This window comes from Pelobates fuscus, chromosome 2, assembly GCF_036172605.1.
Source record: "Pelobates fuscus isolate aPelFus1 chromosome 2, aPelFus1.pri, whole genome shotgun sequence".
Lineage (NCBI taxonomy): Eukaryota > Metazoa > Chordata > Amphibia > Anura > Pelobatidae > Pelobates > Pelobates fuscus.
The window spans coordinates 160,497,734-160,522,878 of record NC_086318.1 but is presented as its reverse complement, the minus strand read 5'-3'; the positions used below and the strand labels follow the sequence as shown (position 1 = coordinate 160,522,878).

General features: G+C 41.3%; 1 protein-coding gene across 3 annotated transcripts in view; it reads right to left on the bottom strand.

Annotated features, from left to right (window-relative positions):
* MYOM2 (myomesin 2) overlaps positions 1-13,317 on the bottom strand; it is a 187,185-nt gene extending 173,868 nt beyond the window's left edge. For all 3 annotated transcript variants that reach the window (XM_063442912.1, XM_063442911.1, XM_063442913.1), the window contains exon 1: positions 13,205-13,317. The gene's annotated coding sequence lies outside the window, so the exon portion shown is untranslated. The remainder of the gene's footprint in view (positions 1-13,204) is intronic.
* Between the last annotated feature and the right edge of the window lie 11,828 nt (positions 13,318-25,145).

Genomic DNA, 25,145 nt, shown 5'->3' with positions numbered 1-25,145 from the left:
CGAAAAAGGTTTTTGCTACATTCTCATCCCAGGTCTACCTCTATCTGTATTAAAGGGATACTGTATGCACCAAAACAATTCAGCTTAATGAAGCAGTTTGGGTGTATAGATCATGTCCCTGTTGTCTCACTGCACAATTATCTTACATATAGGATTGAAATCACTTTTGTTTCTGTTTATTCGGTCAAAGTTTTCAGTGAGTACCATTTGTTTACTTTAGAAGTGTTTATCTCTTGCTCTGGTAATTGAACTTTAATCACACACAAGTCTATTGCAGGCTCTAGCAGGCTATTACCAGAGCAGGAGATAAGAAATTCTAGATTAAACAGACAATGCAATAAATGAAGTTTAAATTTTATATCTCTTATCAGGACATTTATAGGGAGACTTTGTAGGTCACAGTTTCTATAATCTACTTTCTTATGTCCTTTTAATGTAAATTACTGTTTAGTTATCCACCCATTTGTAAGTGCATTGTTTGTATGTCCCATTGAGTTTTTTTATGCTAGACATTTTTTATCTCTCCTTTTTCATTTGATTGTGTGTGGGGGAGTACATATATAGATCTATTTTCTCCTTTTTTTATTACTTTCTGGTCTATAGTCCTAAACGACAGAGAATTGAGCACAATACTGCAGGGGCAGGGTCTATACACCAAGGCCACTCAATTAATCTGAAGTTCTTTTGGTACTTATTGTGTCCCTTTCCATTTGTCTAAGATGGTCTGCATTCTTGTTGCATTAAACACAGTCAGACTTAACCTACTGTTAGTTTTTTTATGTTAGAAGCATCAGTCACTCGCTGTGAAGGCCTACATATTATAACTCCTGAGTAGATCATAATAATTGTTAATAAGCTTCATCAGTGTTTAGCACAAAGATCTGCAAAAGAGTATTGAACATAAATAGACTGCCATATGTAGGTCCCTTTCTATGTTATTGACAAAAGGACAATACATATAGAGTAATAAGATATTCCCATGTAATGTACTCCCGAATAATCCACTGTTCCCAAGTCTGTGTCCATGAAAAAACAGAACCCAATTAAATAAGTAAATATTAAACAGATTACCCAATTTCTAGTACGTTTAAGATTAAAATAGTTTTCTAGGTGGTGGATTTTGTATTATTCAATTTTAGTTTATGATATGTCGCAAATCTGTAAATAAAATGAGTCTGAAGGTTTACAAATCCCTGATGACATGCTGGACTGGATTTAATGAGCCTTGCTCATTCTTCCAATGTTTTTCATACAAATCACCCCAATCATGTTCCACATTAGTGGGTTATGTTTTACAGAGATCTCTTCTATTCTATCTGTAAAAAAGCGAACTGATGGATCAGTTAGGAGAGAACTTTATGGCTAGTCCTCTACACAAAAGACCGAGGTAGAAATTTGGAGTATTTAATAATACATTGTTGAAAAATGTCTGTTCTCCTAATTTACAAATTGTCTTCCAATGATTTGCAGCACTTCAATTCAGATGTATGCAAATGCCCCAACTTTGTACATAAATAAACACTATACAATATCATTATATGGACACTTATTGAGTAAGATTCTTGTTTCAAAAGCATGGTTTTTTCAGTCACATTGCTGCTATGTTTCTCCTGACGACTTTGTCTTACATGTTGGACCATTGTCAAGACATAACCATTGAAAACTACCCAATACCATTATTATCCTTTCAACTTGTCGGCAATTTTTAGAGAGTCGGGTGAAGTATCCTGGCAACTTCCAAATCCTGAGTCAACTTGCCAGATGGTGAGTAATGACACCTCATTCCGGTGAATACTTGGAATTATGCACAGCAAACATAAGCATCTCTGTATTCATTCAATCATGGATATATATATATATTGTTAAGCTGTAGAACAGTTATTTTGCTGGTATTACTGTGAACCAACGACAGAGGACTTTTATGTGTATTCATCTTCAGCACTCAGTAGTCCCATTACATGAGCTTGTGTGGGGCTATCACTTTGCAGGTATTGTTCAAAAAATTCTTATTTATAGAAAAAACTATTATTTTTAAACCCTGGAAAACACTACTATTGATATACATATGTTCTAACTTATTTAAAAGATAACATCCTATCAAAGTGCTACACTGAACTCTCCAGTGCAGCCATGCAATTCTATTTCCAATATTTGTCAATGGTGACTGCTTGATTTTGCTTGGTTTAATAAACAAATTCGCAGTCTACGTGGTATATACCAAAATCTGAGGTTATATAGGATGTTGTATTTCTTTTACTAAAAGTGTCAACCCTTTCTTTCCCCTGAAAAACAGGGGATCTGTTATGCAGGAGAGAAATGTAGTTGCCACTATTAGTAACAGGAGTACTTCACCCATCAGCCTTCTACTTATGGGTTTGCACAGTGAGTGCTAGAGGGCTAGTCAACTTTCCTAATGAGGCTCTGGCTTCTACACATCATTAAGAGTAATAGATATGCATACGGTTCGTTATTATTACATTATTCTCACACCTCTTAAATATGTTTTCCTGGGTAAACCATTTAATTGTTCCCTTCTCCTCCCTCTGAGCTTTTAATGCATGTGGCACTCGCTTGTTGTACAGTATATATAGTATCTAATCACATACTTTCAAAAAACGGAATGAGGTAACAAGAGACTTGATGGCAATTAGAGTCTCATGGGGACTTACTCTTGTTTTCCCAGTGCACATTCACTTTAACTGTGTCTATTGGCTGCTTACATTATTAATTTTAAAACAAAGTCTGGGTATTGTTTTGTAACAAACAATTCCTCAATTAGATAGCCCAATGCACAGAAAGATTTTGCCAAATCCTATACAGCAAAATTTCTATTTCAGATAATAAATGTTTTGTTTTTTTCTGTATATGCTGTATTGCACCATGTAGATTGGTTTGAATAACTCTTATGGGATTGGGTTCCTTCTATATTTAACTTAAAGGAATGGGCCCATATCTAAAATATTCTGACATTTACTCTGAAAATCTTGAACTCTGCTTATGCCATGAACTATTCTGTTTCATGATTATGAGCATTTCAGTCCATGGAGAGAAGAAGTTGTTTATTTTTGATTTAGAAATCCCATTGTACAGCGCTATGGAATCTGATGGCGCTATATAAATAATAAAATAATAAAATAATAATAAGAATATGGGAATTCATAATAGTAGTTAATAAGAAACTATTTTCTATGAATCAGAGTCTATAGTAAACAGCTGACAAATGAACATGGTAATAAAGCAATTCCCTTTACAGCTGCAATACAGAAATTTGGCAGTCTCTTTGAGACTAGGGACCCTGGATTATAACACAGGGACTATTTTGGAATGTAGCAGAGACCTTTCATCAAATAGACTAAGTGATTTTGCATATGGCAATAAAACATGTAAGGGTATAATAAATGCAAGGGCAAATAGCATTGTAATAAAAGGATTTCCAGGAAAATGCTATGGACAAATATAGATAATGAGTGTTACAGAAATGTTAGGGGTCGGTCCCTGGTTGGGGTTCAAATTTGACTCATTAAGCAATTAATTTTGTGTTTTGTGTTCCTTTAATAATATTAACATACCAACTTATTTAACACACTGTCTTAATTACATTAAAAATATTCTATTCAAAGCAGATAGAAGAGTAAACTCAAGCACACATACTTAAATAGATACTATCAAAGCAACTGTAGCGTAATAAAGCGATTTTAGTATATAGATCATGCCTCTGCAGCCTCACTGCTCAGTTCTCTGCCATTCAGGAGTTAAATCACTTTTGGTTCTGTGCATGCAGCACTAGCCACACCTCCCCTGGATATGATTCACCACAGCCTCCATGAAACAAACGGTTTCATTTTCAATCCGATTTTAGCTTGCTTTAGAAGTTATCTCCTGCTCTGTATATTGAACTTTGGGTCAAGAAGGCTCCAGAGCAGAGGCGGCTCTCTAATTAGGCGATTAAGGCGGCCGCCTAAGGCCTCGCGCAGTCAGGGGCCTCGCGGCCGCCTAAATCGCCTGAGGGCAGACTGACATGTCGGGTTCTCGGTCTATGACCGAGGACCCGACACAGGAGGGGGCCCGGCGGCTTGCCCTTAGTGCCACCGGGTGCGAGGCCCCTCCTGTCAGGCCGCCTGCCTCAGTCTGCAGCTCCGCCGGGTGTGAGCTGCAGACTGAGGTCTCGCGATCTCCAGCCAATCAGAGCGTTGCCGCGGGTTACCACGGCAACGCTCTGAATGGAGATCGCGAGACTTTCCCCATGTGGTCTGCAGCTCTGCATCCGGCGGAGCTGCCGTCCGGAAAGCCCACTGGACCACCAGGGAGCCATCCAGGACACTGGACCACCAGGGACAGATTGACCCCACCGGACCACCAGGGAAAAAGGTACATTTTGACCCCCCCCTCACCCTGTCATCCCACATGTCACCCCCCTCACCCCATCTCACCCTGTCACCCCCCTCACCACATCTCACCCTGTCACCCCCCCACCCCATCTCACCCTGTCACCCCCCTCACCCCATCTCACCCTGTCACCCTATCTCACCCTGTCACCCTATCTCACCCTGTCACCCCCCTCACCCTGACACCCCCCACCCCATCTCACCCTGTCACCCCCCCACCCCATCTCACCCTGTCACCCCCTCACCCTGTCACCCCCTCACCCTGTCACCCCATCTCACCCTGTCACCCCCCTCACCCCATCTCACCCTGTCACCCCCCCTCACCCCCCCTCACCCTGTCACCCCATCTCACCCTGTCACCCCCCTCACCCCATCTCACCCTGTCACCCCCCTCACCCCATCTCACCCTGTCACCCCCCCTCACCCCATCTCACCCTGTCACCCCCCTCACCCCATCTCACCCTGTCACCCCCTCACCCTGTCACCCCCCTCACCCCATTTCACCCTGTCGCCCCCTCACCCCATCTCACCCTGTCACCCCCTCACCCTGTCACCCCATCTCACCCTGTCACCCCCCTCACCCCATCTCACCCTGTCACCCCCCCTCACCCCCCCTCACCCTGTCACCCCATCTCACTCTGTCACCCCCTCTCTCACTCTGTCACCCCCTCTCTCACTCTGTCACCCCCTCTCTCACACTCTGTCACCCCCTCTCACACTCTGTCACCCCCTCTCACACTCTGTCACCCCCTCTAACACTCTGTCACCCCCTCTAACACTCTGTCACCCCCTCTAACACTATGTCTCCCCCCTCTAACACTATGTCTCCCCCCTCTAACACTATGTCTCCCCCCTCACACTATGTCTCCCCCTCACACTATGTCTCCCCCTCTTACTCTGTCGTCCCCTCTCTCTCTGTCACCCTCCCTCTCATGCTGTCACCCCAACTCACTCTGTCACCCCCTCTGTCTCTCCCCTCTCACTCTGTTACACGAATGTAGCCCCCTCACACTGTCACCCTCTTCTTACTCTGTCACCCCCTCACACTATGCCACCTCCCTACACTATGTCATTTTCCCACACACTCTGCCACCTACCTCCATACACACTGTCACCTACCTCCATACACACTATCGCTCCCTCTAAACACACTCTGGCACCCTCCTGCTCTTTTACACTCGCCCTGCCACAGTTACTCCTTTACTCACCCTGTCACCCCCTAAAGGCAATCATTCTACACAGTACACACTGTCATAAAACATAGCATCGCCATGAACTTAATGCCAAAGGCCAGTACACAAACATACACATGCTCAGGGAAACATACATACATATACAAAGATACTCACTGCCAGACACACACTCTCAGGTACACACAGGTAGACAATGCACAATGCAACGATGTATACAAAGACTAGTTCTCTATATCCAGTACTGCAAGCTTCCCCTTCAATATATCTACAGCTTCTTATATACACACACACAAGTCAACTGCAATTTTTTTCCAATAATGGTGTTAGTGGGGGCCTCGTGTATGAATTTCGCCTAAGGCCTCGCCAAGTCTAGAGCCGCCACTGCTCCAGAGTCTAGAAGTCTATTCCCAACTCTTACCACATTACACAGTATTAACACTCACCATCAAAAAATAGCAGTCAGTGGAGTTAGCCCCTGATATGCCAGTGGATAGTCTCTACAGCTCCAATGGGCTTGTGAAATAAATACATAGTGGTTAATATGGCACAACAGAAGTCAAGCATCTAATGGACCATGGGAGGGAACATTCTATTGTATTGAGCTTCCAGTATGCTAGCTGTACATAGTATGTGGTTTGTATTGTGCACATATATTTCCTTTGTTACATTGTAATTCACTACGATAAATATACAGATTGCATTGTTTGAAACTCTGTCATAATGTCTTACAGACACAGACTTCAAACTACATTATAGTTATCTGCATATTTCATTATCCATGTGTTCAGCCAAACTAAGAACGTATATACAGTTAGCCTTAGAAGCTGTTGTTTTGTTAAATGGGAGTTAATTTCAAAATGAAGCATTATAATCCCCAAGAAAATTAGTAAACATCTTGCAATGCGGTTAATAGATAATTTTAATTAAAATTTGTCTAATAAAAATCAATAAACAAATAAAGAGCCATACAAATATAATAAGCACCAGTACTTATCTGAACATAGGTACAGTAGTAATAAACGGAGTACAATAAAAATTGTAAATAAAAATATAATTGTAAAGCAGGGAGTCGGTACAATTGAGAGTATCAATCATGCTGTCACAGCATGAATGTTTTAATGAGAGAATATGTATTCAAATAAAACATATTGCCAAAGCAGCCTTCCTGGGAATTCTACTACAACTACTGTCTCTTAACTCTTTGAGTCACAAATAGAGATCAGTACACCACTACTAGCTAATAACCACCAATATGCTCGGTATACCACTAATATACCACTTGCCAATAACCACTAATATACTCAAACTTCACCTGTAGAGCATTAGGGGAATCTTAGAAAGGTCCGTCTTGGGAACATCATTCTTAAAAATAGGGACAATAAAACAGTTTAAAATATCAAATCCACCACACCAGTTAAAATATGCTGAGTTTCAGAGAGGAACTGAAGTGTAGCAGATTGTATTAGCAATTATATACAATGTACAACAGCTTAGTTGTCTCCTTGTCAGTGTGTACTGTTACCAAGACTCAGATGCAAATTGACTAAATAAGAAAAAAAAATAGAATTACAAGGAAGCAGCAGCTCACTCGAGTCCTCTCTCGGTTTCCCCAAGGACCAAAAAGAGCTAGATAAATGTCTCAGTGTACCATGAGCATCCGTTTTTTTTCAAGAAAGAAAATAACTCGAAGAAAGGAATACTCCGCAACCCTAAATCAGTGCAGCTTGCTAAAGTTCTTTAAGAGTTAACAGAGTCCCCACTTTGTCACTTTATAACATTTCAGATTTCAAGAGAAATCATCACTTATATAAAGTGACAAGGTTGCACCCTCCAAGCTGTTAACCACGCAGCTGGGAGTGTGCTCTTCCTGATCACCACCTCGAAAGATACAGGAGGGATGCCATATTGTTATGGAGCCAACAACTAGAAACATTAAACATACTGTATGTATGGATCACAGAATTTTACAATCTATCTATAGTCTATCTTTAAATACATATATTTAATATAACTATTGTGGATATATTGTAATATTCTGTCTGCAATTAAATACATTTCACAAACTAGCTTTTAATACGCAGATAAACCTGCTTATAACATAGCTATCTATTGACAGATATTTTATTTGAGTTAGCTATGCTGACCGTTCCCGGGGATTCATGTTTTGTGGTGAGACTGGGTCCAGCATACCAAAAGTCCTATGTTCTCAATTACAGCCCCTCTCAGCAATCAATATCTATTCCAACGTCACTATGCAACTTGCTCCAATGGTCACTGTAACAAGGATACAGAATGTTCTGTCTGTGCTCCAGAGTCCTCTTTACAGCAACAAGTCTGCTCACTAAATAGTTGTGTTGCCCTGAAAACTGACTAAGCAAATTTAGGCAAAAAACAAACAAGTTAGATAAAATAATCATCCGATCCAGTTTTACAAGCCAGTACAAAACCATGCTGAAAAACATCTTTCCATTGATTTCTCACTGATGTATAACTTTATAAGGACATTGGTAGGGATGGTTTTCCTATTAAACTCCTGGATGACATGTGTTTGATATGTTTACTGTAGAGAATGCCTACTGAAATTGGCATTGTTTTATAATTTCTTGTAGCAATAAATAAATTCTGATCACACTGTTCAAGCTATTTTTTTTTTCATTTCCTTTATATGACTTTCACAACACCATAGTGTATTTATATGGCATTGTTCCAAAACCCACACTCTATATTTAAGCAGTGTGCTCACTAGATTCACAAGGACAAAATTATTTTCTGCTCTGCACTGAGTCTCTTCCATCAGAACCATGTGGTAGGCAATGATAATATCCAAGTTGCTTTTGCAGCTGCTCTAAACATTTAGAAATGTTGCTAAGACTTCCATCAACAGGAATGCTTAAGGCAAATCCTCCTCCGTCGAAGACTGGCTTAAACATACACAACCTATAAAAGAGGTGTTTGCCAATTTTCTAGTTTTGTGTATAAAGGCCTACAAACAACAACTCATGTTATGATACAACACCTCACAACTGTATTGATAACTTACAATTAAATTAACAACTTCAAATCTTTGCAATAGCCTATGGTAGTTTTGGATGGGAAACATGAATAAATATATATTTTCTCAAAAAGTGTAGTTCTGTATTCTGTTCAGTGTTCCTGTGAAATATTGAATGGCTCATTTTAGTGTAAGTGCATCTACAGTCCAGATTGCCAAAGAAAAGGTGACACGGACACCCACATTTCCATCACTCCAGTAGGTATGAAGAGTTTTCCACAGAAGAAAATATGGTGAGGATTAAAAAAATAATAATAATATGTCCATTGAGACAATGCTACATACTTTTTAACATGCCACATTGAAATTAATTAGACTTGTAAAATGTTTGAACTTTGTGAGTGATCTATGAGCTATACGTCAGGAATCACACACGAGTTTATTCACTAAACAGTGAATTGTGGTGAATTGAAAACTGAATTGAAGAATTTAGGTTGGAAACATTAGACATTCACTCAAATTCTGCTGTTTAAATTCAGCCATTTTATTTTATGCAATTCAGTGTTCAATTTACCATAACTCACTGTTTAATGAATATGCCTCAAACAATAACAAACACATATTGTTTCAGGATGGGTCACCTTGCACTGATGGCATTGTCATAATATTGCATGTGGTAAACTAACCCCAATTTTTAAAACCATTCATAACACTCCCCTGTCCCAATTTAATTATCCTATTGTGTTTGTTAAAAAGTAATTTTCAGTTGGTACTGGTTTACAATAAAATGGTATTTCTAGTGAAAGTTGCTTGGTTTATTTGTTAATTGACTTACTATGCATATGAGTTTTTATGTTGTATGGTTTCTTCCATTCATAACTACTACAATATTAACTTTCACCAACAGCATACTCAAATACTGAACATTCCTTTAGAATTGTGGAACTTTGAGTTCATGACTGATGTGTTTTAATTCTGTCCAGTAGCCAACTGCAGAGAGCAAGTAATATGAGCTATTGTGTCTCACTCTTTCCACTTTACAGTTAAATGTCAGACTGTATATTCCATATGTTAGGAATGCCATTTGGTGAAAACAAAGCTAGCAGTTTATTGCCATGTGTAGCTTGTGCTATCACATGACCATATAAAAGGGTAGGTGATGGGAGCTACAGTAAACAATACATGTGTTGAATTGAATCAGCCATTGCTCCGACAGTTGGAAAGAAAAGTTTTATTTATCTGACTTGTGAATTGCTGATATAATTACTAAGTAGCGTAATTAACAAAGTAAACACTTCTTGTTTATCACTATGAATGGTTTTACACTTTTTACTACAATGTAAGACATTTTAAGGACTAAAAGATTTTGTAAAATAAAACATTGTTCATGTATAGTTACCATGTATATTAGAACATGTTTTATTTTACAAAATCTTTTAGTCCTTAAAATGTCTTGCATTGTGGTAAAAAAGTGTAAAACCATACATAGTGATAATCAAGTGATAGTGATACATAGTGATATCCATGTATGTATATATCACTTCCCCCCCAACATATCAAATGAATACTAATGCTATTACATAGCGTTCATATAATCGTTTAAACTTTAGAGCATTGTTAGATTTTCAAAGAAACACAATTGCTCAGTTACAATACAGTACACTTATTGTAGAGATCCTATTCTGATATGTAATTTCTTGATTCAAAGATGTTATTAGATTACAAGTTTCATAACAGTTTGTCACCCACCCTCATTGTAGAGCCACTAATGGCAAATAGTTGGGCAGCCGCACACTTGCACAGGGCCTAAAGTAAGATAATCGTATGGATTGTCTCATTATAGGGTTTATTTAAAGGGCCATACTAAGTAATGTTACCACTACAGCTTTACCTGGCACCCTGAGCCAGTCACTGCTATTGAGGTTTGACAAAATTAACATGTATTATGTAGACATGTTAATTCTCCATTATCAATTCAGCTGAGGAGGAAGACATTCTCTGGATACCTAAAACAGTCAAATTTCTGTAAAACTAGTTTTAAAATATTTTTTTGCCAAACCAAGGGTATGACAAACCTACAATTGGCTGTAGTAGTTGTGTTGCTAAGAGCATCCCTTCAAAGTACCAGTCTATGCACTTTGCATTATTGCAAAGTGGATGGTGCTTAGTGGACCGAGATCCCACTCTCATTTCTGAAAATGACTCATAGTGGCTCATAGTGGCAGCACTTTTTACAAAAATATGACAGGACACCAAAGCTGCCAATCAAGCAGCTGGACAGATTTTGCTCCAGTTTGCCTTTTGTCGATTTTGACCATATTGTGTGTGCAGCATGCAGAAGCAAAACACAGAGCAGTTTACTAAACAGTGTGTAAGCTGTGTGTACATTGATAGTAGATTCAATATAATGCCGTTCCAAACAGTCCATGTGAAAATTGGAACTGCAAGTGGGGATTAACTATTTATCCCATTAAACTCTCATGGGCAAAGGATTATCAGATCAGAATTAGATGCTCTTGATTTGAGCATCTTTAACTGAAAAATTGAGAGGTGGGTCTGCAACTGTGTAACATTCAACCTAGACAATACCATTAGTGTAGGACTCTTCCAGTTAGCTATGCTGAGCTAAGCAGGGCCACGCAGAAACGTGCTCACTAGCCAGGGTGTTAGCTACGAACACTCAGTTAGTGAATGTGGTCCTGTATCGACAGTGCTGAGTAGAGGCATTTAGCATCTCCTGCATGGGGAATTGAGGGACACTGCTGTAGTGTTAATGGTGCTCAGAGTGCTTTTTTATGGTTCAAAGACAACTGCTCAACTATCCTACGCTCTAATAATGGTAGATAGGTCCTTTTAACAGACATAAAATTAAATATAATAAGAAGAAGAAGATGGGAAGTCAGTTTTAAAAAAATGGTGCAGTGTTACCAAAATCAAATTAGTTAAGCCAACGATTAGTACACCAGTGCAAAAGAATGATCTCATATAACCCTCTTTCAAAATGCACTGCTATAACTCATAGTCATTTGCTTAACTAGAGGACCAGAGCCTCGTTACAGTGATGCATGGTGACAAATAAGATTTGGTTTTGGAGCATCGCCATATTGCTATTAAATATGTCACACAATCGTTTTATATACAACTGAGTCAAGAGTCAAACATTTATATTAACAACATTATATCATCATGATTAATGTAGTTACATTGGCAAAATCATCAAAATTGTTGAATGTATTCCTCTCCCACCCCTGTGCCACTGATTATGTAAGTACTGAATTTACATGATGTATTTTTAGAGTAGAAAGGAAATAAAAGTCTCTAGTGAAACTGGTCCTTAAACTATTAAAATAAAGTCTATGATAATCACATTAAAATTCTGGGAGTGGTTTTCCGTATAGCTGGATTTTTGCTACGACCACTATTCAACACTATTCAATAGTATATTTTGCGTTTTAATGTTTTATTTCTAGAAGTGTGTTACTGTGATGATTCTTTGCATTTAAGTTAATTCTTTAAACAGTGCATTGTGGCAAACTAGCATAAACATTGAAAAATAAGTTTGCCTGAATAGGAAAAATGGAAAACTCATGCTTTTATGTTTTCATTTTGGAAATTTAGGATTAACATTTTTAATGTGCTTATTAATGTCATGTTAAACAGTTTGATAAACAACTACGTATTCCTGTATTTTGTATATATTTATTTAATGTCAGAATCAGTTATACATGGCTATATATTTGGCAAAATTAAATTATTTAACTTGTGTTCTATACTCAGTGTTCTATACAGAGCTTTTCTGTTATAAAGGAGCCAGACTCAGCTGGGTGAAATATACCAAGGCATGCTTTAAATACGTATCTTTGTTCTAAACCCACTGAAACAAATTGCCAAGTATTGCCTTTAACATCACTTTAAATACTAGTTTATTAGATATTTGGCATCCTTTCAGGCAAGCTAAGTAGAAGGATTTTTGTTAAGGACAAAAACCTAAGAGAGCTAAGAGGAGCATTAGATGACTCAATGACCTACAATAACTTTAATACATTGATCCTATTGGCTGTTATGGTTTACCATCCCATTATCCTCTCACTATGTATCCGCATAGTTTCAAGTCTTGTTAAATGTGTTCTAGATACATTCATGTTCTAGATCCAGTAAAGAGGTAAGAGTGTGATTGCAACAAAACATCACAGTCAACTTACTCTGAAAATACATTATTCTCTCTTTTTTAACTTTTCTTTTTCAAATAGTGGATTTGAGAACTCCTATACGTACATCAACTTTTCCTAATGATGTATAACAAAACACAATAAGACACCCAAGCACCAACCGTTTTTTACCCATGCTACATTTGTTACATGTTCCAAAATTTACAAAGAACAACAATACAATTCTCCAAAACTAACGTTGTAAAACCAAACCCCTGTCAACTCTGCAGTATGTCAGACATATTTTATAGAAATAAATCAATTCATAAATATTCAATAAAAGCACAATCATAAGATCACTGTACTATTTTATGCTCTATTTAAAGTTTTGACATCCGTAATTTTACAAAATAAAAATCAGGTTACTGTACGTAACATAAAACTGTCTTATTGCATGTGCACCATTAAACAAAATATAAAACTTACCCGTGAAAGAGAACTAATACTTTCAAAGCAGAGAAGAGCAGGATCTGTGTTAACCAACTAACCAGACTCAGGCAGATGAAAACAAAAATAATATCTATCTGTACAGGAATGCTGCTGGCCTTCCATTCCATGTATGGAAAGACAAGGTGCTATATATAGCAGCTGTGGAGTGGTTGTCCCACATATTTAGGTCACCCTGATAATGTTAGAATGCCTTCAAACCAAAAACATAAAACTAACAGCTAATGTGCTGAAAATGCTGCTAAGTATTTTAAACATCTAAATAATATTATTTTGATATTCAAAATAAGTTTAGCCCATCATAAATAATTTTATTTAACTTAATCAAACTGAATTCTTAACTTTTTGACGACCCCAGGATGGGAATAATAAGTAATATGAGGAATTTCAGAAATTCAGCACTGTTAAATTTTATCATAGTCCCAACAGGATCATATATATTTAGTGATTATTTTATCAGTAAATGGAGCCACTGCATGGTATTTTTATTGGACTATAAAATCTTGCAATCCCCTATACAATTAGTATGTGTGTTCTAAATATGCCAGCATATGTCTATATCACTTTGAATGGTGCACCAGCTTTTACACCAAACAGAGTTGAAAATGAGCATTAATAGGATTTCATAAGTCATTGCTAATTATGGATTAAATTGAATGTACACTCTAGTGTACAAAAAGTCTGTGATGTTCTAAAATTACGTGCATTCATTAAACTACTAAAAGGGATTATAATTTCCCATGTGTAGCATAGACTTTGTCATAACCATTAATATAGTAATTCTTAAGACCCCATGCATTTAAACATTTTTGTGGATGAACGACCTTGGAGATTTAGACGTGCAGAGATTCTCTCTGGGATATTAGCATGGTCTCCAGTTACAAGTATTCATTCCAAGGAAAGCAAAGAAGGAGGGAGTGACGGGGGCAGGAAAAAACAGTCTTCATGCATACGTATACTGTGTGGATCTGAGACATAGAGAAATGTTGGGTTTCTAAATGTGGTGGGTGGCCATAACATATTAGATCACATATGTAGCTATATTTATATAAAGGACAATGATTGCCTCATAGTGAGGAAGAACCAAACCAGGTAGTTGCTGTGTAGCATACAGAGAATCCATATCGCAGTTGGCAACAACAAATGTAACAGGAGAAGAATCTTAGCACTGCTTATTTCATGTTGCCATGGACTGATGTTCAGAGGCAGCTCCAAGGTACACTGATAAATACCAGGGCCAAAGGCCAGTGGCATGATGTTTGGTTGAGCACTGGAAATAGGTCACTACTTGACGGTTACGTATTCAATAATATAGGCTGGAAGTCAAAACAGCCAAATCAATATTATGTTCAAAACCTCAATGTCCCACACAAATAGTTGCACGTTTAAAATAAAGGAGACAGATAGATAGATCGATAGATCAGTAGATAAATAGAAAGAGAAAAAGAGAGAGAAAAAGAGAGGGACAGATAAAACTATAGCAGTGATGATTTTGAAATAATACCATAGGGAGTTGAGGTAGCTCGTGGATGTCTCCAGAAGCTCAAGATGGCACCAATTACATCCAATAAAGCCAAAGCAACAGTATTATTTCAAACACCTGCCTATTTATTTCAGTGCAAAATTATTTATATGAGATAAGCATATGATTGGTAACTAAATAGAAAAAAAAACCTTATACATGGAATCCAGAACTGAAACAGTTAAATGTTTAAAAGCATAAATTTTTTTTATCTTTTTATTTTTAATAGTGTGTGTAACATTTTTAAATATATTATCTGTGTTTTAAAAAGACATAGATAGGCAGGCAGAAAAATAGACATATATATGTAGAGAGAGATAATGCTTAATGGTGAAAATGATGTCATCAGGAGTTCTGGAGACATTATAATAAAACAAAAGACTGAAAGTACCTATGCACACCTCCAGAACAAATAGATGATGCTATTTACCCTGCAGCACATGTCAGCATTGCATTCTTTCTTTTTTTGCATGATTTTGAAACTTTATCTTTTTATTTTTTATTAAATATTTTTTTCTAGATAAGCTGGAATGTCATATAGTTTTTTTTTTTTTATGACAAGCTGGTATTGATTGCAACACATACAAACACAATAACACAACCTGGCTTGTTACTTAGGGCAGTACCGGGACATAATAGTCTCTGACTGTGGGAAATTGATAGTAGTCACACTGTCAGCCAGAAGCCACTATTCATTGCTGCCATCATCAATTTTTCAACTCTCTCATTACTGGCCAGTAGAGGTAATGTGAATACAGAGATAAATATTGTCTCACTCACTAGTCCATCTCCCGGCATATGAGTAGTGTAATGGATGTAAATTAATGATAGCATTCACAAATGCTGCCTGAATGGGATACCTACCAATTACAAGCAGCCTGGGCCATGCATGTCCCTGTGCTACCCTCAAATTTATAAAACTCTTAAAGAACTTTTCAATTCATTGACCACTTTCTTAGGTAGACCAAAAAGGTAAACCTTTTGCATGCAAATATCTTATCAGTCAACCACTTTAAAAACACTTAAATGTAAACTGGCATCCTGACTTGGTAAAAAGTCCAGATGTTGAAGTTACTTTGATCATGGAATGATTGCTGGAGCAAGACATGGTGAATCATGTTGTCGTGTATAACAGTCTTTCTACAGTTTGCAGAGAATGGTGCTAAAACAAAATGTGACAACAAATCAAATCTCGAGGTTGATGGCATGCAGGAGCAAAAGCAGCAGCAAAAGCACATCAACAGATGTGTTTGTTCTGTGCACAGGCATCAGGACTCTGCAGAGTGCACTTCAGCAGCACACTATGCGAGGTCCTGCAGGCTGGGACCCTGAAAGGCAGAGTTTTCAATCCTTAAATGTTGGGAGGTATATTATTATTATTGGTATTTATATAGCACCAACTTATTTCCGGAGCGCTTTACAATATTATGAAAGGAGACATTTACAAAATGATCCATGGACAACATTTAGATAAGGACACTTCTCAAATGGGTTTACAGTCTAGGTACAGAAGTCCTCACTGGATATCACTCTTGATTGGGAAGTATAGCAAAATTAAGTAACAGTAAGTACACACACACCAAAATTGGAGAATAAAAGAAAAGAAAATGATACCTGGTCAGATGAATCTCAATTTCTACTGTGATATGCAGATAACAGGGCCATAATGTTGTGTAATTCATGTCAGCAGCTGGTGTAATGGGTATTTTCTCTTGGCATTCATTAGACCACATTTAATTCCAAATACGCTAACACACGAACCATAGCCCTAAAAAGGAATCTTAGGGGCCTGGAGACATTAATATACAACTCAGTCTTTACTTTATGGATTATTATGATTTTTACATATCCCCTTTTCTCTTTAATTTCCTCAATTACACTAATTCCCATTATGTATTATTTCTGTATATTAAGATCATCTTTACTTTACTCTAATATTTATTTCCTGGCAACTCTCCACTTAAAGGTAGTGCAAAAATTGGACTAGTTTAGCTTAAAAATGATGTCTGAAATTGAGTTGTACTAATACTACTAATACAATCTGGTAAAATACTCAAGTATGTGGCTAAACAAGCTTAAACAAACTAAAAAGACACTGGCCAATCTTCTCATGCTATTTGACTGCTCCACGACAGAATGTTTTTTACATCGACAGCCACTTAACAATACTTATTTATTTACATGGGAATTGTGAGTAATTCAAAGAAAATTCAAAGGGAATTTCAAATTTAAAGCCAAAGTATTCCAACCGGAAATAAATCTCCCAGTCAGCTGTGCTTACACTTTGACTATTTTGACTTTAATTTTGACAACTTTGCAACTAAATTACAAAATTACAATTTTACCATAGTTAAAAGTGGTCCACATTATCCTCATATTTTCCTCAGTGAACCTGACAATCTTTAAAATATATTCTATTTTTAAATAATAATAATTTCAAGATTCTGATACAACACACATATGTGTTCACTAGTGTTGTCCCGAACCCGAAATTTTCGGTTCGCGAACGGCGAACACGAACTTCCACAAATGTTCGCGAACCGGCGAACCGCGCGAACCGCCATTGACTTCAAGGGGCAGGCGAATTTTAAAAACAACAGGGACTCTTTCTGGCCACAATAGTGATGGAAAAGTTGTTTCAAGGGGACTAACACCTGGACTGTGGCATGCCAGAGGGGGATCCATGGCAAAACTCCCATGGAAAATTGCACAGTTGATGCAGAGTCTGCTTTTAATCCATAAAGGGCAGAAATCACCTAACATTGACACCTGTCCTCAAAGCCCAGCCCTGATACACACTGACACAGAGCAGAATAGAGACTGTTCCCCCTACATAGGGTCACTTGGCAGATATGGATTGACACCTGTCCTCAAAACCCCTGATACACACTGACACAGAGCAGCATAGGGACTGTTCCCCCTACATAGGGTCACTTGGCAGATATGGATTGACACCTATCCTAATGATCCCTGATACACACTGACACAGAGCAGAATAGAGACTGTTCCCCCTACATAGGGTCACTTGGCAGATATGGATTGACACCTGTCCTCAAAACCCCTGATACACACTGACACAGAGCAGAATAGAGACTGTTCCCCCTGCATAGGGTCACTTGGCAGATATGGATTGACACCTATCCTAATGATCCCTGATACACACTGACACAGAGCAGAATAGGGACTGTTCCTCCTACATAGGGTCACTTGGCAGATATGGATTGACACCTGTCCTCAAAACCCCTGATACACACTGACACAGAGCAGAATAGTGACTCTTCCCCCTACATAGGGTCACTTGGCAGATATGGATTGACACCTGTCCTCAAAACCCCTGATACACACTGACACAGAGCAGAATAGAGACTGTTCACCGTCCACAGAGACCATGATACACACTGACACAGAGCAGAATAGAGACTGTTCCCCCTACATAGGGTCACTTGGCAGATATGGATTGACACCTGTCCTCAAAACCCCTGATACACACTGACACAGAGCAGAATAGGGACTGTTCCCCCTACATAGGGTCACTTGGCAGATATGGATTGACACCTATCCTAATGATCCCTGATACACACTGACACAGAGCAGAATAGAGACTGTTCCCCCTACATAGGGTCACTTGGCAGATATGGATTGACACCTGTCCTCAAAACCCCTGATACACACTGACACAGAGCAGAATAGGGACTGTTCCCCCTACATAGGGTCACTTGGCAGATATGGATTGACACCTATCCTAATGATCCCTGATACACACTGACACAGAGCAGAATAGAGACTGTTCCCCCTACATAGGGTCACTTGGCAGATATGGATTGACACCTGTCCTCAAAACCCCTGATACACACTGACACAGAGCAGAATAGAGACTGTTCCCCCTACATAGGGTCACTTGGCAGATATGGATTGACACCTATCCTAATGATCCCTGATACACACTGACACAGAGCAGAATAGGGACTGTTCCTCCTACATAGGGTCACTTGGCAGATATGGATTGACACCTGTCCTCAAAACCCCTGATACACACTGACACAGAGCAGAATAGGGACTGTTCCCCCTACATAGGGTCACTTGGCAGATATGGATTGACACCTGTCCTCAGAACCCCTGATACACACTGACACAGAGCAGAATAGAGACTGTTCACCGGCCACAGAGACTATGATACACACTGACACAGAGCAGAATAGAGACTGTTCCCCCTACATAGGGTCACTTGGCAGGTATGGATTGACACCTGTCCTCAAAGCCCCTGATACACACTGGGGGGAGCTACTGTCCTCCCCAACCCCTGCGCGGTGGGTGGGGGACATAAATCACAATGGGGTGACCTACTGTCCTCCCCCCCTCGGCCCCCACCCCTGCGCGGTGGGTGGGGGGCATAAATCACAATGGGGGGGCCTACTTTCCTCCCCCCCGGCCCCCATCCCTGCGCGGTGGGTGGGGGGCATAAATCACAATGGGACGGACCTACTGATAGGAGTGGAGTATTGTTCATATCAGTTTAATACCTTCCGCGTCTCCTATCAGTGGACGTGTAAATGGCAGAGAATTTTAATTGTTGAATCACCTCCCCTTTTTAGGCAAAGGTGGGAAGATGCTTAGACCACTGGTATATTGGTGCCATCTTGGAGGATTTTAATTTTTGGTTTGGTTTTTGAAGCCACAGTGCTGCACCAGTGGGCCTAAAAATTAGGCATGTACACATGCCTGAAAAATTTGGTATTGTTGCAGCCGCTGCTGTAGCAGCGGCCAGAAAAATTTATGTTTGTTTCACAGGCAGAAAGTGCCCTAAAACATGGCGGCTTGAACCCTAGTTGGTGGCGGATAAGTCACGCAAGTCAAACGTCATTCAGAGCTAAAATACAGCAGCGTGTGGACCATTTTTAGCCCAAGGCAGCTCATCTCATCAGGCCTTTTTTAAGCGAATGTATCGCCCAGTGTCAGTCCCTTCGGGATCCATCCCTCATTCATCTTAATAAAGGTGAGGTAATCTAGACTTTTTTGACCTAGGCGACTTCTCTTCTCAGTGACAATACCTCCTGCTGCACTGAAGGTCCTTTCTGACAGGACACTTGAAGCGGGGCAGGCCAGAAGTTCTATCCCAAATTGGGATAGCTCAGGCCACAGGTCAAGCCTGCACACCCAGTAGTCAAGGGGTTCATCGCTCCTCAGAGTGTCGATATCTGCAGTTAAGGCGAGGTAGTCTGCTACCTGTCGGTCAAGTCGCTCTCTGAGGGTGGATCCCGAAGGGCTGTGGCGATGCATAGGACTTAAAAAGGTCCGCATGTCCTCCATCAACAACACGTCTTTAAAGCGTCCTGTCCTTGCCGGCGTGGTCGTGGGAGGAGGAGGAGGAGGATGACTTCCACCTCTCCCCCTGTTAGATTCCCGTTGTGCTGTGACATCACCCTTATACGCTGTGTAAAGCATACTTTTTAATTTATTTTGCAAATGCTGCATCCTTTCCGACTTGTTGTAATTGGGTAACATTTCCGCCACTTTCTGCTTATACCGGGGGTCTAGTAGCGTGGACACCCAGTACAGGTCATTCTCCTTCAGCCTTTTTATACGAGGGTCCCTCAACAGGCAGGACAGCATGAAAGACCCCATTTGCACAAGGTTGGATGCCGAGCTACTCATTTCCCGTTCCTCCTCCTCACTGATTTCATTGAAGGTATGTTCTTCCCCCCAGCCACGTACAACACCACGGGTACCAGATAGGTGACAACGAGCACCCTGGGATGCCTGTTGTGTTTGGTCTTGCTCCTCCTCCTCCTCAAAGCCACATTCCTCCTCTGACTCCTCTTCCTCACAATCCTCTTCCAGCGTTGCCGCAGGTCCAGCAAGCGATGCTGATAAGGCTGTTTCTGGTGGTGATGGTGACCACAACTCTTCCTCTTCCTCTTCACGCTCATCTACAGCCTGATCCAGCACTCTTCGCAGGGCACGCTCCATGAAGAAAACAAATGGTATGATGTCGCTGATGGTGCCTTCGGTGCGACTGACTAGGTTTGTCACCTCCTCAAAAGGACGCATGAGCCTACAGGCATTGCGCATGAGCGTCCAGTAACGTGGCAAAAAAATTACCAGCTCCCCAGAGGCTGTCCTAGCACCCCGGTCATACAAATATTCATTAACAGCTTTTTCTTGTTGGAGCAGGCGGTCGAACATTAGGAGTGTTGAATTCCAACGTGTAGGGCTGTCGCAAATCAAGCGCCTCACTGGCATGTTGTTTCGCCGCTGGATATCGGTAAAGTGAGCCATGGCCGTGTAGGAACGCCTGAAATGGCCACACACCTTCCTGGCCTGCTTCAGGACGTCCTGTAAGCCTGTGTACTTATGCACAAAGCGTTGTACGATCAGATTACACACATGTGCCATGCACGGCACATGTGTCAACTTGCCCAACTTCAATGCCGCTATCAAATTTTTTCCGTTGTCACACACCACTTTGCCGATATCCAGTTGCTGCGGAGTCAGCCACTTTTCCACCTGTGCGTTCAGGGCGGACAGGAGTGCTTGTCCGGTGTGACTCTCTGCTTTCAAGCAAGTCAAACCCAAGACGGCGTGACACTGCCGTATCCGGGATGTGGAATAGTACCTGGGGAGCTGGGGGGTGCCGTTGATGTGGAGCAAGAAGCAGCGGCACAAGAGGACTCAGCCGAGGAGGTTATGGAAGAGGATGGAGTAGGAGGAGTAGAGGAGGTGGCAGCAGGACTGCCTGCAATTCGTGGCGGTGTCACCAACTCCTCTGCAATGCCACGCATTCCTTGCTTGTCAGCCGTCAGCAGGTTTACCCAATGTGCAGTGTAGGTGATATACCTGCCCTGACCATGCTTTGCAGACCAGGTATCAGTGGTCAGATGGACCCTTGCCCCAACACTGTGTGCCAGACATGCCATGACTTCCTTTTGCACAATCGAGTATAAGTTGGGGATTGCCTTTTGTGAAAAGAAATTCCGGCCGGGTACCTTCCACTGCGGTGTCCCAATAGCTACAAATTTTTTGAACGCCTCAGACTCAACCAGATTGTATGGTAAAAGCTGGCGGGCTAATAGTTCGGACAAGCCAGCTGTCAGACGCTGGGCAAGGGGGTGACTTGGTGACATTGGCTTCTTACGCTCAAACATGTCCTTGACAGACACATGACTGTGGGCAGATGAGCGGGAACTGCTCAAGGCGGGAGACGGAGTGGCGGATGGTTGAGAGGGGGCAAGAAGGACAGCAGTGGTTGACGTGGCTGAAGATGCTGGACCAGGAGGAGGATGGCGGCTTAGAGTAGGCGTGCTGCTTGTACTCATGTGTTGATCCCATAGGCGTTTGTGATGTGAGATCATGTGCCTACGCAAAGCAGTTGTACCTAGGTGGGTGTTGGACCTCCCACTACTCAGTTTCCTTTGGCACAGGTTGCAAATGGCATCGCTGTTGTCAGAGGCAGACACACAAAAAAAATGCCACACTGCTGAGCTCTGCAATGACGGCATTCTGGTGGTGGACACAGCATGCGTTGATTGGCGTGCTGTCGGGCTGACCCCGGGTGCCGATGCATGCTGTCTGACTAGCATGCTGTCGATGCATGCTGTCTGCATGCTGTCTGTCCACTAGCTCCTTGCGACAACCCCCCCCTGCTTCCAACTGGTCTCCTCCTCCTCCTCTCTGTCTCCCCATCTGAACTTTCGCCCTGTTCTTCTTCTCTTCTAGCGGGCACCCACGTGACATCCATGGACGCATCGTCATCATCAACCGCTTCGCTTGTATCTGACAACTCAGAAAAGGAAGCAGCAGCGGGTACAACATCATCATCATCACACCGTACCTCCATGTGTTTAATGCTGCCTGCCTGAGACATATCCCTGTTATCTACATCCTCGAGCAATAATGGTTGCGCATCACTCATTTCTTCAAACGGTTGTGTGAATAACTCCTCTGACATACCAAGTAAAGCGGCTGTGGTGCTAGTTTTGGTGGTGGCGGCAGGCGGGTGAGTGCTAACTTGAGAGGTGCCTGAAGCTAAGCTGGAGGAGGATGGTGCGTCAAGGTTCCGAGCGGAGGCTGTACAAGATTGGGTGTCCTGTGTTAGCCAGTCAACTAAGTCCTCAGAACTTTTCAAGTTCAGGGTACGTGGCTTCTGAAAACTGGGCATTATTCTAGGACAAAAGGGAATCACAGCACCACGACCACGACGGCCCCTGCGGGGTGGCCTGCCTCTGCCTGTCATTTTTTGGGGGATTAGTGGTACTATGCGTGCAAGCTACTGTGAGACCAGATATGATTGACAATGTGCACTGGAACAGTTCTGCAGAGCACACGCTGAAGGAAGGACTGACAGAGCCGCTTGAAGACAAGTAACTGCTATTCAATCTATAACAGTGAAAAACAAATTTTGGTTTTAAAAGCACGCTATAGAGACACCAAATATGATTGGCAACTGTCAAAGCACGCTGGAACAGGTCTACAGAGCACACGCTGAAGTAGGCCTGACACCCAGACGCTTGCAGACAACTAACTGATCTTCTATTACAGTGAAAAAAAAATATTTATTTTAAATCTAAAGCTTAACCAATTGTTAAAACAGATATGAGTGGTGGCACTGGGCAAATAGGCACAGTATCCAATGTGATCCTCACACAGAAGCTGGCAGGCAGGCAACTGCTCTTCTATTACAGTGAAAAAAAATATTTATTTTAAATGTAAAGCTTAATCTATTGTTAAAACAGATATGAGTGGTGGCACTGGGCAAATAGGCACAGTATCCAATGTGAACCTCACTGTCAGGGTACCTGAAGCCTCTACCTCTGAGAGAGGTAGAGACTTAGAAGTTTATCCGTCCGGACGGCATGTCTCCTCGGCCCCTCGCGGTTCACTCGGTCTTGCTAACGCCGGCCGCGAGGGAGTCACTTCCTTTTATAGCAGGAGGACCGGAGGTCGACGTCATGACGCCAACCCGGAACGTCCTGTCACTCAAATCTCGGGAGACGAATCAGGACTCGCCGGAGGCGTGTCTTCTCTCTCTAACCAGGATACTTAACAGTGGCTCTCTCATTTACTCATTGCCCTGTCGTGGTTCTAGTCTGCCTAGTCACACAGTGCTTTGTTATTCTCTTGCCTTTTGGTTCTGACCCGGCTTTGGTATTTACTCTCCTGTCTTTCTGTTATCCTTGACCCGGCTTGTCTCTCGCTTACCTGTCTTCTCGTTCCCTCGACCTCGGCTTGTCTCTGACCATTCTATCGTAGTTCTACGTTAAGTCCGGCCATTCTAAGGACCGGTATACGTATCTGCTACTCTTTGTACTCTGCGTGTTGGATCCCTGACCCGATCCTGACATTACGACAGGGCCATGGATCCTGCAGGTACAAATTGTCAGCTTGGTTCTCCTGATCCTAGGTTTGACGCCATGGATCATAGGATGGATCAGATGGCTCTAGCACTACAGGCGCTGCTATCACGTCCTATTAATCCACCTGAGGAGATGCGTAATACGTCTGCTTCTTCTGTGGGTTCAGGGCTAGAGGTAGCTACTGTAGGTGCTTCTTCCCGAGTTACCCCGCCTGTACGTTATGCTGGTTCTCCTGAGAGGTGTCGTGGGTTTTTGAACCAGATCAGTATCCATTTCGAGCTACAGCCCCGTTCCTACCCTACTGATAGGGCAAAAGTGGGATTCATTATTACCTTACTCATTGAGAAAGCTCTGAGATGGGCTAATCCGTTGTGGGAGAATGATAATCCATTAGTCTATAACTATAATGCCTTTGTAGCTGCTTTTAAAAGAACTTTTGATCCCCCTGGCAGGAGGGTCAATGCAGCCAGATTACTGTTGCGCCTTAGACAAGACAACCAAACACTTGTGGATTACGCACTAGAGTTCAGGTCTTTGGCGGCAGAGGTAAAATGGAATGAACAGGCCTATATAGACGTATTTTTAAATGGATTATCCGATGTAATACTTGATGAGGTAGCGACAAGAGAGCTTCCCGAGAACCTGGAAGACTTAATTTCCTTTATCTCTCGTATTGACGAACGTCTAAGGGAGAGGCAGAATACTCGAGATAGAACCGGTAAATCTTCCTTTAGACTAGCACCATCATTTCAAATTTCTGAAACCAAAACTCCACAGGTTTCAGAACCTATGCAGTTAGGCCTTACTCGTCTGTCAGAGGAGGAGAGACAGTACAGGAGAAGGGAAGGACTGTGTATGTATTGTGGAGCCAGAGGTCATGTACGTTTGAGCTGTCCCAGTCGTCCGGGAAACGCTCGCACCTAAGTTTCTCTAGAGGACAGACCTTGGGTGTTTCGATTTTGTCCTCTACTCATAACTACAAAGAACATAGACTCCTATTACCGGTCTCTTTAACTTGGGAAAAGGGAACTTTAGAGACTATGGCATT